We start from the raw sequence: 13569 nt of genomic DNA on the forward strand, positions 1-13569 counted from the left end.
TAAAGGCAGCTGTTTAAAACTGAGAAAATAATTGTTTTTAGAATCTCATCTATATCTTTGACGAATCTTCCACTCAAAATCCCCACAGAATGACTACTCTTTGTGCCTTCATGTATCCTCTACATGATTTGCTGATGACCCAAGTATAGTAGTAGATTTAATAATTTCTGAAGGTGTGTATGTTTGTGTGTATCTGTATGTGCACACACACGTTGTGAGAATGAAAGTCCTTTATAACAAGGGCTGTTTTATCACATTTGTATTCCCAATGCCTAAAGTGATGCATGACACATAGCAGTGCTTAATAAATGTTCAGCAAAAGAATGACTGTTGAACCACCTCTATTAGGCTACTGTAGTTATTATCCTACGTCCCACCCACTACCTCTTCTGGGATCTTGAGATCAATATGAGTACTAAAAATTGTTAATATGTCATTGTGTCTAGTAAATGAGACCAAAATTGGAAATACATGCATATCGTGCAAACTATAATTCTTCAGTGATAAAAAAACCTATACTAAAATCACAGTTCAAATATATGATTCATAAAATTTTTCAAACATCAGAAAAATTTCATGTTAACCAAAAAACACCATCATAATTTAAAATTTATCTTAAGATTCTCTCATTGCTCAAATATTACAAGTTTTTCTAATCAGTAGTTTTTTTCCTCTACAGAAGATCCAGCATAGAGATCTTGTCAATTAAGTGGCATTCTCCCTGACCCAATATAGGTCAATCCCTCTTTTAATTATATTAAAGTATTAGCCAGTTAGTTCTTTGTTTAGAAATAGCCTTTTGATATACAAAGTTGTATTATATAGGAACTATATCTATGTAAACGTTATCATAGTATAAAAAAGCTGAATTTGTAAAATGGTATGCCATGAACGAAAATGGAATGTCATTTTTCTAATTCAGTTTTTATGACACATTTACATAAAAATTCAACTTTTAAGTCAAACTGCTTATTTATACTATGGAAGTTCTTCAAACCGTGAAGCATATTTTCTTTTAACTTTAAGTTAAATGGTCAATAAAGCATTTCTGAGATTACATTCAATCGAATCAAAAGTTCTTTCCCTAAACTTAAGCTTATAAACTTAGTATATAACTGAATGGTATTAATGAGCACTTATCCCATAAGTTTAATCAATAACAAACTTATTAACACTGCTGAATACAATACATGCTTGATCATGAAGCCTACTTCTGTAAACACCTGAAAGGGCATACTGAGAATCAACAAAGGGATTATCAATTACATGTTGTACACTTAATTTAGAAAGTCATAGTAATACTTCAATTTGAGCATAGACCTCCAATCTTTGACAAATTCTTCATAATAATTAACTCTATAGATACAGTTCCCTGAGAACAAACACACAGTAAGGCATTCCCTTATCTATTCTTCAAAAAATTATGGGACTGTTACCCCTAAAAAATGTTTTGCATGAAGAATACACAGGTTTGGGGCTCAAGAATTCACTCAAGATAATAAGAAGGCTCAAGATCACTATTATTCCCTCTTCCATTTCACTGAAAACTTCAGAACTTAAGACAATTTACAGTGCTCATTAATCGGTAGTCTTTGATTCAAAACAAACCATTTGCAGTCCAAATTATAGATCTGTGACATAGATTAATACTATTTATGCTTATTCAGAGCTCATATCAAAATCTGTTAAAATCTGAGCACGCAGAAAATCTCAAGAATGTTAACTTAATCCTTAATATAAACAACTGTTTTCCTTTTTAAAAGAGAGGGGTTAAAAAAGTCCTCCTACTCAGGCTGTGAACACTTTAGTATATTTACCCTTTAAGAACCTTTTCTGGTCTATGGCCATGCTACCCTGAACACGCCTGATCCTGTCTGATCTTGGAAGCTAAGCAGGGTTGGGCCTGGTTAGTACTTGGATAGGAGACCACCTAGGAAGACCAGGAGCTGTAAAAAAAAAAAAAAAAGAACCTTTTCTGTGTGCATGTGCACATGTCCATTATAAATAGTTTCAAGGGAATTTGTTATACATGGTATTTTATAACTTTTTTTTCCGTTTAATAACATATAATAAGCATCTTACCACATCAATTTTTATTTGTATTAGAAACATCTTAAATGGATGACTAGTACCTGACTGTATGTATGTTATCATAACCTCACCAAATTCATATTGCTGAACATTAATTTTAGATATATATATTTTAAAAGAGACAATACCACATGATCAAACAATTCAAGAGGTACAAATGTTGCATACATTCCACCCTCATACCTTAAACCTCTGGTTACATTCCTAGAAGCAATCACTCTTACCAGTTTTCTGTGTATTCCTCCAGATGGTCTATGAATATAAAAGAATGTATAAGCATTTTTAAAAACACAAATATTAACATATTCTACTTATAGGTATGCACCTTCATTGCTGGGCATTCAGAAAGTTAGCAATTTTTTACTATTATACTTTTGTATACTATTGCATAAAAATTATAAATTTTTTTTTACTATTACCAAAAATGGAGTGAATGTCCTTAATCTGTCATTATTTGCTTTTAACACCAATATTAAATGGTCTCAAAGAGGAGTCTGTCCTATTACCACTTCTTTTTAATCTATCAAGAAAAAGTTTGAAAGTACTTATAAATCTATAAGAAAAAGATGAATACCTCAAAAGAAAATAGGCAGATTTATAAATGGTAAATACTAATGGCCAAGAAACATTAACAAAGATGTTAAACCTTATTTGTAATCAAAGAAATAAACATTTTAAAAGATACCAACTTTGTCCCGTTTGGCAGAGATCACCATTACGACCAACAATAAAAATTCAGTGGTGGGAAATGTATGGGACAACAGGCACTCTTGGTGAAACTAAAAACTGGTACACATTTTCTAGAGATTAATCTGGCAATATGTTCTAAAAGTCTTAAAATACTGATTATCTTTTGAGTAAGCCATTCTAAATCTAAGCATTAACTCTAAGGAAATGATCATGGAAGTTTTTTAAAAGTGTATATATAAGGATGTTAAAGTGTATATATAAATAAGTGCTATTTAAAAAAACAAAAAAAAATTCAATATCCAACAAAAGAAGACAACACTTTGGTAATGCAGATACTAGGCAATCATTAAAAACTCAAGTTTCAGAAGAATACTCAAGGACACGGACATATGTTCATGATGCTGCATTAAGTGGAAAAAAGCTGGTTACAAATGATATGAGATTACAAATTTTTTATTTTCTTATTGCTTTTAATTTTCTAAATTTTATCCACCAAATATATTAGATTCTAATAAAAAAGCAGTTGAGCTCTTGATTAGTCAGGTCCCTTATATAATCCTGCCCAGAAGACTGAGGATGTTATTTGGCTATTTTCCATGTGACAATGCTTCCATCGTCTATGAATACATTGTCCCAGTAAACTATCAATAGCAGTGCATGGTATTGCAAAGTTTTGGCTTTTTATTCACAGAAGATAATTTTATAACTTACAACAAAGAGAGAAAAGGATATGTTCTTGGTCCTTAACTTTTTGCCTATTCTGAGAATTTTTGCCAGTTTGCTGCTTTGTAATATTACTTTTAGATAACTGCCTCTGAGCCACACTGATGAGAAAGGAGAAACTGTAAATTGATATCAACACTGTCAATCATCAAGTTAAAAAAAAAGACGGATGCAGGCCAACTCCCAGAGACAAAAGCTGTAATCAGGTCATGTCCATGGTGGTTGGCCATGAACAAATGTCTTTTGGCCCACTGCTTGGGTGGCAGTGTATCACTAGTTGAGAGAGCTGAGAAACATAGGTAATATCTGATTGAGACTGTTAATTTGAGTTGAAAATAAATGAACTTTGCTGAAAAATGTTTCTGAGTAATGTCTATTGCTGTAGTTCTGAACTGTTCACTCACTGTCTTGTAAAAATAATTAATTTGGCACCTGGTAAGAAGAAAAGAGCCTTCTCTGATCTTTGGCCAAAAATTTCCCTAAAATAATTTTTACAAAAGGGCTGCTCAAATCAAGTACACTGAAAAGTAAAATCATTAGACATCCCGACCAAAACTTGTTCACCATAACACTATGTGCTGAACAGGATAACAGAAATCACTTTATAAGGAAACTAAAGCGTAAGGAAGTTAAATGATTTGACTAAGGCCATAGAGCTGATTAGTAGCACAGAACTGGAACTTATTCTACTTGATACTTGTCCAGATAACTTATGCTGACAGAAAGATTAGGATGCAGTACTTAAAAGCCAGATGGTTCCACAAGTGTCATGCTAAGGTTCTTTTAATGGATGACTTGGTAAATGGGTAATACCTACTCTAGATATTTCTCAGAATTAAATATTCTCTTCCATGATCATTTGGGATCTCAAACAAGTATTGAAACAAGTTCTTGATAAAAGCCAACATTTTTTCTTTTTCCTCAGTAAAAATACTTATTCCTATCTTATTTTACCTCAGTAAAAATACTTATTTCACTCTGCTGTCTATATACATTTAGTAGGTCTGCCTTCTGCCTAGTTTTAATTAAAAAAAAAAGACACAGGAGACTCATAGATATGAACAATGGACTAGTGGGGTTGTCAGAGGAGAGGGAGAGGGGGGAGGTAGATGGGGGAAGAAAAAAAATGGAAAAAATTAAATCATTTCTTCAATTAAAAAAATAAACTAAAAAGCAAAATAAAATAAAGTATCATTACTGAAATCTTTGAGATGATTTATGAAAAAAAAAAGACAAAGGAACTGCCATAAGTGGCTACAAGCCAATGAGTGCCCACATGTTCTAAATGCTATCTACAAATGAATTTCATTTCCCTCCATCCCATCATTTTAGCCACATGTAAATATTTTTTCTAATCTACTAAAACATCCTGAATTGAAACTAAAAAATTCTAATCCCATTTGTTTTAACACAAGGTCAAAATTTAAGCATGAGCTTCTGTGATTCCACAGCCCACCCTTTTTTAACCATGTTACCTCTTATAACTAAAATATGTAATGTACTTTACAATTTAGAATGTCTGCATATGTGGTATCTAATTTAACCTACCTTTATTAATCATAACCCCCATTTGAAACATAGGGTAACTTGTTTTCCGACTGGTTGTTACTCATCAAAGATCACGTGGCCAGTAAATGACAGTCAAAAATTAAACTCAGTGATTATGACCAATATAGGTCTAAGGAAATGAAGGATTATTGGCAGAAAGGGTAGCCCAGTGAGGTAGCAAAAAATGTTAGGCTCCTTGCCTTTTCAAGGGTTGAAAATTTAGCTGGAGCGATAGAAAGGTAAATCACATAGCAATATATGTTGAGAGGCCTGTGTTTTGAAGTTAAAAAATTATTACAGTAATAAGTATGAAAGTTCAAACCATAAATAAGTATTTATACAGATATAGCAAGGAATGCACAGTGGCACCAGCTTTGCCCAGTTTAAGAAATCAGCCTTAACTCACTCAGTTTAACTTCTGTCTGGACCATCTGCATTCAAGCTATTCCTAGTCTATACAGGTGATGGGAAGCAGAGTTTGCCACTCCAAAACATCCCTTTTTGAAGTATTACTTATTTTAAGATAGTGATTTTTAAGAAACAAAAAACTCAGAGAGAACCTTTGACCCTCCTCCCCCTTATCTGTCTAAAGGAATTCAGATAGAAAATACTGCTTAAAGGAGCTATCATCTTGGCACAATATGATTCAAGTGTGGCAGAGAGGAACCTGCAGTCTGTTAGACTGCCTATTGTTTCTGGGTGCCACAGCAAGAATTTGTTTACCACATGTTTGCTATTTCTCATCTACCTGTGAATCGCCTACTTTCCCTTTGAAGTCCCAGACCCCTGCCTCCCTCTTCTTAGTCCAGAAAGGAATATCAGCCTCAACTGCCGGATTATCTCGTGGAGTCCTATATTCAGAGTCTCCATATATAGATACATAATAAATCTGGTTATTTTCTCCTGTTAATCTGTCTCATGTCAATTAGACCAGCCAGAAGAACTTAGAAGGAAATAAATTTTCCTTCCCCACACAGGTAAATCCCACTTTTAAACACGACCCAGATCCCTGAAACTACATTATAAAAGTATACCATAAGTGTATCACATGTATTCTTAATAAAAGATTGGGTGCCAATCATACCAAAATCAAATAGCAGAGCTACAACTATACAATAATTAGAAATAGTAAAAGTCCATGCCAAGTCCTACAAAATGGATAAAAATATGCTTTTATCACACAAAGGATAATCTACTATTAAGTATACACAGAGAAGATAAAACATGTAACTCTTACGTTTGGCCTCAAATTCTTGTGGTAAATACACTAATCAACAACTGCTATCCTTAATTTCTTAGAACACAGAAAGGCCTTTCTTTTGAATTATCTGGAAGGTCTTGGAAGTTTAAATTTTTCCTTTTTCATCTAACACATTTCTTTGTAACAAGCAGGAGCATTCAATCAACAATTTTTTACCTACTTATTACATGCCAGCCACTGTCAAAACACTGATGTTAAAATCACCTCAAAGTATAAGGTGCTCAAGGGGGTGTTGGCTGGGTTGCCTCAGGCTGAAAACTATTTTCCTAAGTGCTATCTCAACGTTTCTCACCATAGCTCCTCAATTTACTGATACCAAGTTGGTTAATTTTGATCAAAGCAATACCATCAAGAAATATGTTTGAGAGATCGTCATCTTTTGAAATACAGCATGCAATGGAAGAAAAGCATGAGAACTAGAATCAGAGAAATCTGGATTCAAACCCTACCTCTACAACTTAATCACTATTTGGACCTTGGGCAAGTTATTGAACTCTTTTGTGCTTCCACAAGGTTTTTCTCCTCTATGCTCTAATAATCACAGAATCCCAAGTTCAGAAGCCTAGTTTCTCCCTCTTCAATCCATTATATACCCACCCTACACAATTGAACTTGGTCAGCTTTTAACGCAGTATTGACACACGTATCACCTGCACCTCCAACAAATTAAAATTTAAGTATTTAGCATGTGAAATTTTAAAGTAAATGGAAGTATAAACCATAAATTACTAAGGACTGAATCTCTACCTTATTCTTAATTTCTTGTCCCTTTGAGATATTTATTCCAAACAGATTTGGGACTGTTATGTGGGACTTTTTTCCTTGATAAAATCTAAGATAATCAGTTTTTTTAAAAAACTATTATAATGGGTTTCAAATCTTTGAGTCAACTAGCTCGAACCTGTTACTCTACAGATGAAGGAAACGGTGCATAGAACTTGCCTAATAAATAAAAACTATATTTTGAAAGACTTCATGACATATAAAATGTTCAATACAGAATGTCGAATGAGAGAAAAAGGATTAAAACAATCTATATACAATATGATACTAAGTGAAAAAAGGTAAGTAAATATAAAAGAATGTGGGCCTGCTTAATTAAGAATACTTATTCTCTATATACTATTCTGAAATTCAAATTTTCTATAATAAGCATATTTAATATATAGTATTCCAAAAACATTTTGTTTTGAAATAAATGGAATATATTAAAAAAATTATGAAAAAAATATGGAGGCACTGAGGTTTACTGACTTGCTCACAATTCTACAGCTAATTGGAAACGAAGCAAGACAAGAACCCAGGCATCCAATCCAGGGCTCTTTCCACTGTATCACATGACTGCTACAATAAAAAATTTTTTTTGACATTTGTACGGTTCAACTTATTTATTTTATCACTGTTTTTGTGTCCTCGGATGTACTCACACAATGACCTTAAATAGTACTACAGATTACATTGTATAATACTATTACCAGATTCGACCAGAGATTAATCTTGAGAATTGACAGCACAAGATAATCTTCCAGCTTCAAAAGAACAAGGGCACTATGTTGCCATATTCATCTTTGGAACCCTATCACTTAGTAGTACAATGCCTGGCATATAGTAGGTGCTCAATAAATGTGTTTAACAAACAAAACATAGCTTTTTTTTTCCTGGTAGCACTAGCTACCAGACTTAAATATGAGACCAAACAAAATAAGTGAAATATATTTTATGTTTGGGGTCTCTAAGCATTTATAATATATACGAAGGAGTCACTAAACAAATTAATGTTTACAACAAATGTAAGGGGAATGTTTATATAACTAAAATATTTCGAGTACTATACAAATTAATGGTACACTAATTACAATAATTCTTATCTACTGAAATCGGCCTGACTACCCTTTAGTCACTACTTTGTCTGCCTAGTTGGAGTCATCAAAAGCACTAGAAAGCAATAAAATAACAGGTATAATACAAGAACACTGGACTACGACCTACATCCTAGTCCAAGCTCTGCTAATAACCAGATACATAACCTTGGGCAATTCACTTTTCCTGAGTCTTAATTAATCTATTTATAAAAACAAGAGCTGAAATACTAACCACTAGGGACCTTTCCAGTCTTAATATTTTTTAAATGATTCTTATCCAAAAATTCTACATTCAGATTTTTTGTGTCAAAATTGACATCCTGAATATATTTTGCTACATTATTCAATAATCAAAAGCTTAGCACATTTTATAAAAATATTTAAAGACTAGTAACATATTTAATTTTTTACTATATTAGGAATAGGATAAAACCAAGGAAGAAAGGTGACCATGCAATAATCAGGCCTGCCTTGCTAGCTGGGCTGACAGGAACCACACTGGATTTTACAATACAAACCACTGATACATAAATATATATATGTATATAAATAGATATACACATCATTGATACATACTTACTTATATTGACATATATATATGTGTGAACTTTAAAACTTGTTTTTAATTATAAAATCAATACTTGTTTATGGAAGAAATTCAAACAGTACATCAGGCCACATGTGAAGTGCAAAGTAAAAAGCCTCCCACCCCTCTACATCCTCCATAAATAACCATTGTTAAGATTTTGTCTTATGCATCCTTCAGGAAGTTACCTGAGCATATTCAAGTATACATATGTGCCTGTATGTGTACGTATCTTTTTAACCTAAACTGTTGCCACTTCTTGAATGATGGGGGAAAATGTGTCAAGAACTAACTTCATCAGCATGTTAAATACATTGAAAGCAGTAAGAGCTGTAGCGCACAAAGTGGTATACGCTTCAGGAATGTGCGTTGTATTGATTAAATTTTCTTGCTTGGAGATTATGTGGAGCACCTGTGCAGAAAGAACGGCGAGCAAGGAGCCAGACAACCTGGGTTTTAATTTAAGCAGTCGAGGAGCCTCAAACGAGCCATGAAATCTTACTGTGCCTTAGTTTCTGCTTTTGTAAAATTACAGGTCTGAACTAAGATCCCTTCCAACTCAAAAACAGTATGATTCTAAGATGGCCGTCAGTAACAGTTTCTCTTGAATTGGTTGTAATGAATGTTAAGTAAAAAAAGAGAAGAAACACTATAGCAACCTCCAGTCTTACCAGAGTAAATTTCTATGCGTCATTAACTATCAAGGTATACTTGACAAAACCAGAGACATAAGTTTGAAAGCAAACTAGATTACTGAAATCGAGTAGGTTTTTACAAAGCTTTGATTGACTTCTTTTAGAGGGCCATAGCTTAGTTCCAGCAATAACCACTCTCCCCCTCACCGAAAAGGAAATAATTAAGTGTATTACAGAGTTAAAATAATGAAACTGAAAGTTAGATTGAATTTTGTTTTATGCATAATATGCTGGCGCGCTGACTAGGGCAGCAAAGGTCAGAAAGAAATACTAATTTCCTCTTCCGGAAGCTCTTTGGCTCTTTCACCACACACGCTTCACACAGATCTATACATGCCACAGGCATCAGACGAGGGGTTGGGGGGCAGTCCTTTTGACCATTAACAAAAAGTTCTGTGACTCGATTTACCTCACGGGTCATGGGGTTCAGACTGGCACCCACCCGCCCACGCCTTCCTTAGGCAGTCCTGGAAGTACGGGCCAGGAGCCCCGGTGGGCCACCCACGCTGGGCAGGGGCGGCCTTCCCGCCTTTCCCCAAAACGCGGGGCCCGAGGGGAAGGAGGGGAGAAAAGAGGTAGGAAAGGGAGAAGAAACCCCACGCGAGAAGTACCCACCTTGCCAGGAGAGCCGGCCCGGATCGCCCGCGGCGGCGTGCGCGATCCCGAGGGGAGGGTCCTGGAGGAGGGGAGGCCCAAGCCCCAGTCTGGCAATACCAACGCCGCTTCGCGGCCAGGCCTGGCCTAAAAGGAAACGGAAGTCCCTTCCTCTCCCTCACTCGCACCCACCAGCACGCCCATCCCCCGAAGGTATCCCGAGGGCCTCGAAGGGCCTCCAAGAGACACCGGACGCTGTCCGTCAGTATCACAGCCCCTGCCGCGCCACTCGGCACTCCGTAATCTTCCCGCCACCCCCGCCAGGAGTCTAGCCTCGCGACCGGCAAAAGCCCCTCCTTCTTCCCCCTCCGCCATTTTCGAACTTACCCCTCGGGCCCGGCCGTCCCTCACTGGGCACGCCTGAGGCGCCGCCAAGGTCCCGCCACTTCCCCAGGCGGGAAGGGAGCAGCCAGGACAAACGAAGACCTCTCCCTCCCACTCCCACCCCCTCCAACTGGAAACCAGAAGCTGAAGGGGCGGGCACGCATGCGTCGTGGGCACCGTGCAGTCCCCGCCCCAAGCTCAAGCGTTTCCTCGTTTAGCCTCGAGGCGTTTCCCCCTCCCGCCACAAGCTTTACCTGCTGGCTTCCGGGTTTGAGGAATAGCAAAACAGGTTGAAGAATAAAAAGGTAGAGAATAGAGCGAACGTGTTGAATTCTTAACAATAGACCAGGCACTGTGGGAGCCATATAACGTGTTCTTTGTTGTAATTTTGACAACTCTATAAGGTAGGCACTCTCTTATTAAATCCATTTTACAGAGGAAATTGAGGCCTAAAGAGGATTACTATCCCAATAACACGCAGCTAATAAACTAGGGAACTGAGATTACAACATGATCTGTGTCCAAGGAGGGAAGGATGAAAGAAAAAAGGAAGACAGTGGAGGCAGGAAGGGGATTGGGAGGTGAAGGGAAAATGAATAGGGAAGAAGAGACACAGAAACAAGGGAAACAAAGGAAATCTATTCAAAAAAATGCAGATTATATCCTGGGTTTATTTCAAATATGCTTTAGGCTTGTCAGACCAAAATGAATTTTGTTTCAGAGACGGGCTTCCTTACAGGCTAGTGTAGTGAGATAAATTTTCTGAATGAGAATGTTTCATTTAAAGGAGGAGAGGTATCAGCTGCATCCCCAAATGATGCTGCCCTTCATGAAAAGGGAGCTTGAAGGAAGGAGAGACTACTTTTTATTTTTTAGGGATTTGCTAAAATAATATCCCCTCTGATCCTCTCCCACTGTCACAGCTTTGAGAACCTGACTTCTGATTTATTGCAAGAAAATAGTTATTTAATTCTCATAGCAACCTTAAAAAATATGTAACTCATTATCCCCATTTTACAGATGAAGATACAGAGGTTTAGAGAGGTTAGGTAGCTTATCCAAAGTTACACTGCTAGTATGTGTGGGAGGTGGAATAGTGATTCAAATCTAGATCTGATTAATGGTCTGCCTGATCATTTTCCAGTCTCTTAACTGGCCATTCTATCCCTAGACTGGTCCCCCACAATCCAGCCTGCATAAGACCATCTGAGTTAAACTGTAGTGTGACCTTCAGGATAATGTTAAGACTACTTAGCTTCATGTTCACTCTCCCTTTGGGCGTACTACCTATCTTCTAACAAAATGGAACAACTCGTAGTGCACCTGCCCATCCCCAGCTTTCCTGCCTCTTCTATTTGCTCAAACTACTCTGTGAGGTGAAAAGACTGCTCCTACACAGAGCCTTCTCTGATTCCCTTAGCTGAAGGTCACATCTTCTTCCTGTCTGAACTCTCCTGGCACTTAAATTTTTATTTTTGGTTTTGTTAGCATCTTTTAAAAATTGTGGTTAAATGTATATAACATAAAATTTGCCATTGAAACTATTTTGCAATGTAGAGTCCAGTGGCATTATGTACATTCACCATCCATCTCCAGAACTTTTTCATCTTACTTGGCACTTAAATTTGTGCCTTTGTTATAGAGCACAGTACTTTCTGCCATACAGTGTAGCTACTGTTACATGCCTTCTCTCACCTATGTTCTAAGTTCATTTACAGCAATATTTATGTCTAATTCATTTTTGTACTGACTCCAAGGGTTTACTGGAGTCATCTTTACTCTCTCCTATCCCACATCCAATTCATCAACAAATCCTGTCATCTCAATTTTCAAAATACATCCAGAATATCACCAATTCTCAACACCACTATGCCCCTAGTCTATTTCTCTCATGGATTGTACAAGCTTCCTCACTGGTCTCCCAGTTGACACCCTTGTCACTCTCCAGTCTTTTCACAGAGCAGCCAGAGTTATCCTAATGAATCAGATCATTGTCATTTATCTGCTCAAATCCCTTCAGTGGCTCACCATTTCACTCAAAGTAAAAGCCACAAATTTATAATGGCCTACAGAGGCCAATGTAGCCAGCTACAATGATGATCTCCAGTGCTCTTTACCTCTTGCTTTTCATGCCCTTGGGTATTTCTCTTCTACGATAAACCAGAGCTGGCCTGTGTAATCGACAAAATACAGTGGAAGTGATGATGTGTGACTTAAGAGGTTAGGTCATAAAAGGCATTGTGATTTTTACCTTGTTCTCTTTTAGATTGGTTGCTCTGGGGGAACCCAGCTGTCATGTCCTGAGGATACTCAAAATAGCATGTGAAGAGGCCCACATAGGGAAAAAGTGAGTCCTCCCCTTCTCTACATCTTCTCTCCTTCACTCAGAACCAACCATGTGAGTGAGCCTCCTTGGAAGAGGATCCTTCAGGCCCAGACTTCAGATAACTACAACCTCTTGAGATCCAGAACCAGAACAACCCAGCCAAGCCACCTTTTAATTCCCATGTATTGTCGTTTTAAACAGCTAAATTTTAAGTCAATTTGTTACCTAGCAGTAGATAACATATAAAGATCCTGCACAATTGGTATCTTTCTTTATGCCCTCATCTCCTACTACTTTTTTCCCTTGTTCCTTTAGCTTTCCTGCTTCAGGGCCTTTGTACTTGCTCTTTACTCTGCCTGGAACATTTCTCCCAGCTAGCTCTGTGGCTTGCCATTTACCTCCTTCAAGTTTTTGCTTAATTGCACCTTCTCAATAAAGCCTACCATGACCACCATACTTAAAATTACAACTTCTTTTCCTAGCACTCCCAGTCTTCCTTCCCTGCTCTCCTTTTTCATTTTCCATGGGATCTATCACTTTCTAAAATACTATATGGTTCTTTTATTTATTATGTTTATTTATTGTATTTCTCTTCCCTCTCACATCTGCTAGAACAGTAGCTACAAGAAGACAGGGAGCTTTATTTTGTTCAGTGATCTATTCTAAGTGCTTACAACAGTGTCTGGAACAGTGTAGGTAATCAGGTATTTACTGAATGAGCGAATAAAAATTACATAAACATGCCAGATCCTCAGTAAATCCTTGTTGAGTGTATTGTCAATCGAGCGATGCAAACAGCGAAGCCAGCA

General features: G+C 36.8%; 1 protein-coding gene and 1 pseudogene across 3 annotated transcripts in view; one reads left to right on the forward strand and one right to left on the reverse strand.

Annotated features, from left to right (window-relative positions):
* XIAP (X-linked inhibitor of apoptosis) overlaps window positions 1-10594 on the reverse strand; it is a 31801-nt gene extending 21207 nt beyond the window's left edge. Inside the window, exons 1-3 of one of the 3 annotated variants that reach the window (XM_039874697.1) lie at window positions 10438-10452; window positions 10072-10197; window positions 2275-2343 (exon numbers count right to left, since the gene is read on the reverse strand). The gene's annotated coding sequence lies outside the window, so the exon portion shown is untranslated. Of the gene's footprint in view, window positions 1-2274; window positions 2344-10071; window positions 10198-10437 lie in introns of all 3 variants that reach the window. The other 2 variants (XM_039874696.1, XM_039874698.1) reach the window with 2 other exon arrangements.
* LOC120612268 (uncharacterized) lies at window positions 1837-1955 on the forward strand (annotated as a pseudogene).
* Window positions 10595-13569: the final 2975 nt, after the last annotated feature.

Source organism: Pteropus medius, unplaced genomic scaffold (assembly GCF_902729225.1).
Source record: "Pteropus medius unplaced genomic scaffold, Ma_sr-lr_union100, whole genome shotgun sequence".
NCBI classification, from domain to species: domain Eukaryota; kingdom Metazoa; phylum Chordata; class Mammalia; order Chiroptera; family Pteropodidae; genus Pteropus; species Pteropus medius.